Below are 4256 nucleotides of genomic sequence, written 5' to 3'. Positions count from 1 at the left end.
ATCTCCCTGTATATAGCAAATATCAATAATGCCTTACAGAGCGTATATATAGCATATCCTAGTCACCCAGAATTTCCGACTTCAGAAAACAGAACAATTACTTCAATACATACCCCTGCGACTTTTCATGTCGCCACTTACCCTTTCCTATCGCATGTAAGTCTTACATAAGAAATCTCATTCCCAATAGTTTGGCTCTATCGCACGATCTATGACAGAAAGAAGGTCAACAACCCCTAAATGCCCTGTAGCCTCCTGTTTATAAATGTGGCCGGCTTCACACCATAAACAGGACTCTACTGGACACGACTTTGCAGACAACCCCACGGACAGACCTCGCTCTGATACCACTTTGTCACACCCTGATTTCCCTAGGGTGTGATGGGCACCCGACCCCATATCCGGAGCCGAGCGAACCCACAGACTCTTATTTCACACATGATCTTTCCGGACCTGTTAAGTCAAATAAGCATGACATACATATTAAGGCTCCCAGATTTTTTTTTTCTCTTTACTTATCAAAGTCAACAAAATCTGTAATTATATAGAATTCATGTTATAATACAGACTGACACATCGGCTGATGTAGCCGCTTACAGAACTGACATACTATACCCACGACTCTGTCTGCAAAGTCTCTAACATTAACCAGAAACCATATCACATATATTTCTGACTCGGCAGTCCTCCAGGAGCAAATGGAGTTTGCCATCTTCGCTGGAACGTCTTCTATAATGTCTTCAACTCATCTGGGAGTACCTGCGCGGCATGAAACGCAGCCCCCGACGAAGAGGGGGTCAGTACGGAATATGTACTGAGTATGTAAGGCATGAATACAGAAAATATAACCATGACTGAAATAAACAGAACAACATACAAAAAGCTTATCCAGAAATATCAAACACTTATCGTTTTGCTTTTCCAGATACGAATCATACTTACTCATCTCGTATGCCAAACAGATTACAGAACGTACAAATTACTTAAGTGACATCATACAGCAGACGGAATACAGAATATACGGAAGGTCAGAATACTTACTCTCCAACGTAAGTCATGTATATCAGAATCTAATATCGTAGCACATACGCGGCAGCCCCGGGGACATATACCACACCGGGGCAAGTACCATATCAAACAGACGATAACTTCGGGGACAAATAACACGCCGAGGGACGGTCACATCATATCATATACATAGTGGCCTCGGGGACAGATAACACGCCGAGGAACCGGTGAACAGTGCCAATGAATGCGCACGACAACATAGGAACGTGGCTGCCACTCCTGCCTTTGGCGCCACAACACATCTCACTTCCAGAAGTTTTCCTCCGATCTCCGTCACACATCACAACATAACCACGGTACCCGGGGGCGGGCAGATAACACAGCACCCCGAGCCCGGACACATCATACTTCGTAACATAACCTCGGTAACCGGGGACGGACATATAACACGGTACCCCGGAACCGGACCCATCATACTTCGGAATTCATTTATGGAACCCGGCCCTCAACAGAGGACCCGGCGAACCATCCGCACGATACATACCGGCCCGGGACTCGGTGAAAGAAATCATAACATATGCACGAGCAGAGTCGTGAGAAACTAAATGCACATAATTCAGACTCAATAGCTTAATCAAACATATTCTCCTAATATCCATAACAGATTACTTATTACCGAATACTTTATGTCAAGTTACCTTTATCAGAATATTTCTATCAAAGTGCTTATATCGCTTTTACTCAATCAGATTACATTTTTCAGGTTACTTGCATCAGATTCCTTATAACCGATTACTTAGGTCCGAATACATATATCAAAGGATTATGACAGAATACTTATCGACATATGAAGGCCCAGAACAAGTCTCGGGTCAATCGGAGTTAGTATACAAAAGTTACGAGCGTCCGAAGTACAGAACGCTCTACAATCATTTCAGAAGCTTTTCTTGGAAAACCAGAGCCGTAATCAGGTTAGCTACCTTTTGGACATGATTATGGATCAAACCAAATAGAACCCCTCGAATCATACGTACGTCGGAATACTTAAGTCATGATTTACCCATTAGAATTATTTGACACTTAAGTTAGGGAGGGCATACAAATCACAAATGGACTCAGAACCACAAAATGGAATAGCCTCAAGTTACATACTGTATCATATCCTACATGGCTCTAGGGCATGCCAAAAGAAAGAAAGCTAAGCCTCACATACCTGAGTCGCGACCAACTCGTTACACTTGTTCATCCAACTTGTCAATCTACGTCCAAAAGGATTCATCCATTCGTTAGACTCGTTGTCACATACTTGTCCTAATCTTTCAAACACGTTTACTTATGTTCTGCCGGAATTTCGGCAGCATCTCCCCTGTAAATGTACCAATCCCGAGAATAAGGCTCGGCCCCAAATCAACAACAACCATCCGGGAATTTAACCCGGCCAAACTAACAAAGATACTAACAACACCAATAAGAGATTCAAAACAAATTCTAACATTAGTAGCTCTTTTATATACTATTCGACAATATTCTGTTTTCATTCAAATCAACCGCATACGATCGAACCAACATCAATATTCGTACACTCAAGTACTAATCCAAAACACTTAAACAAGATTCAAAAACACTTCGGACAACCCACAAAATGTTCAAATCAGCCCATCCAATACACAAGCAATTCTGAAATCGTCCAAGTCCAAGAAAACATCAACAATACACTTCTTTTCTTCCAAATTCATCAACTACACTAACAATCCATAATTTAACAACATTAGTCTTACAAATACAAGAAACCATATTAAGATCACATTAGGTACCAAAACAGCCCACATGGTTTCAACTCCACTTTGAACCGTTAAGCCTTCATTTTACAACATAGAATCTACAACACAACAACCCAAACATACTAAATAAAATTAATTCATCCTTCCTTCAATAAACAACATCACACGACCTCCACATCTACACAACATAATCTCATGCATTTCATTTATTTTCCACACATTACAACAACACATAGGCATACTAAATTCACTTAATTCTCCCCTCCTACACAACAACACACCCACGGCTAGCCTTCAGCATACACATATATTTCATAACTTTCATTCATTTCCACATATCACAACATGCATAAATCATTCATAACTTCATGAAAATGGAGATTACCTTCATTCTTCAACTTCTCCACTTGGTTAAGACTTACGAATCATCCATATAAGCGTTCTATTTGCTCCAACAATTCCACCATGTTAAAGAGCACCTTCCACATAGCAAGAAAACTAAAAGAAAATAATCCCCCATGATCAAATTTGAGGGGCTGGTTTCGGCCAGCCCCTAGCCGAACCCCTCCCCTTTTTATTTTTTTCTGTCGCTCTCCTTTTCTCTTGTCTTGAATTAGTTAGGCACTCATATATATATATGCATATAATTCAAGCATGTGAGGGGCACATGCCCCTCTCTAGAAGACTCTTCTTTTTTCTTTACTTTTCTTGAAAATTTTAAAAAAATGACTTAAACCCTTCTTGCCATGCAAGCTTGTCCACATGCATATTTTTCCTTCTATTTTCGGCCAACATGGCCCCTTTTATGACCTCCTTGTGAAATTACCATTTTGCCCCTACGTTCCCACATTACTTCCATTGATCACTTTGCAAATTTCTCTTTTTGCCCTTAGCCTCTCACAATATTTTCATACTAATAATGGTCATAAGTAATATTCCTAACAACTTGTGCATTAATATAGTTTTTGAAAATGGTTTCGTCCTTAACTTCCCACGACGACTTTGAAATATCCAAACGTTCAAAATACGGGCTATAACACTATGAGTATGCATGTATGAATCTGTTATATATACGCGTAAATGATATATGATATCGGTATGTTGATATGACTAAAGTTTGATTATTGAATGCTAGCATGTTCGATTATTCCACCGAGGCTTTGACATACTTCGATTCGTACGTATGATTCCATGAGTTCTATTTGGTGTGACCCATATCCCTGTCTAAAAGGTAGTTAACCTGATTACAACTTTGATTTTTCGAAGAAGAGCTTCTGAAACGATGGTAGAGCGTTCTGTACTTCAAACGCTCGTAACTTTTGTATACTAATTCCGATTGACCCGAAACTTGTTTTGGACCTTCATATGTCGATAAGTATGTTGTATCTCGGGTCTTGATTTACGAGTATATGGTTTCGTATTATTCTGTTCGTGCAGGCTTGATATGTCTATTCACTGAGCCCGGGC

General features: G+C 40.2%; 1 long non-coding RNA gene across 1 annotated transcript; it reads right to left on the bottom strand.

The window, feature by feature from the left end:
* Positions 1 to 281: 281 nt before the first annotated feature.
* LOC132605074 (uncharacterized) lies at positions 282 to 3367 on the bottom strand. The gene is made up of 3 exons (XR_009569014.1): positions 3175 to 3367; positions 2222 to 2374; positions 282 to 759 (listed from the first exon to the last, which is right to left on the bottom strand). It is a non-coding gene; the product is annotated as an uncharacterized LOC132605074 (long non-coding RNA).
* Between the last annotated feature and the right edge of the window lie 889 nt (positions 3368 to 4256).

The sequence above is a fragment of the Lycium barbarum genome, chromosome 8 (assembly GCF_019175385.1).
Source record: "Lycium barbarum isolate Lr01 chromosome 8, ASM1917538v2, whole genome shotgun sequence".
NCBI classification, from domain to species: domain Eukaryota; kingdom Viridiplantae; phylum Streptophyta; class Magnoliopsida; order Solanales; family Solanaceae; genus Lycium; species Lycium barbarum.
This window is presented reverse-complemented; position numbering and strand designations above follow the sequence as displayed.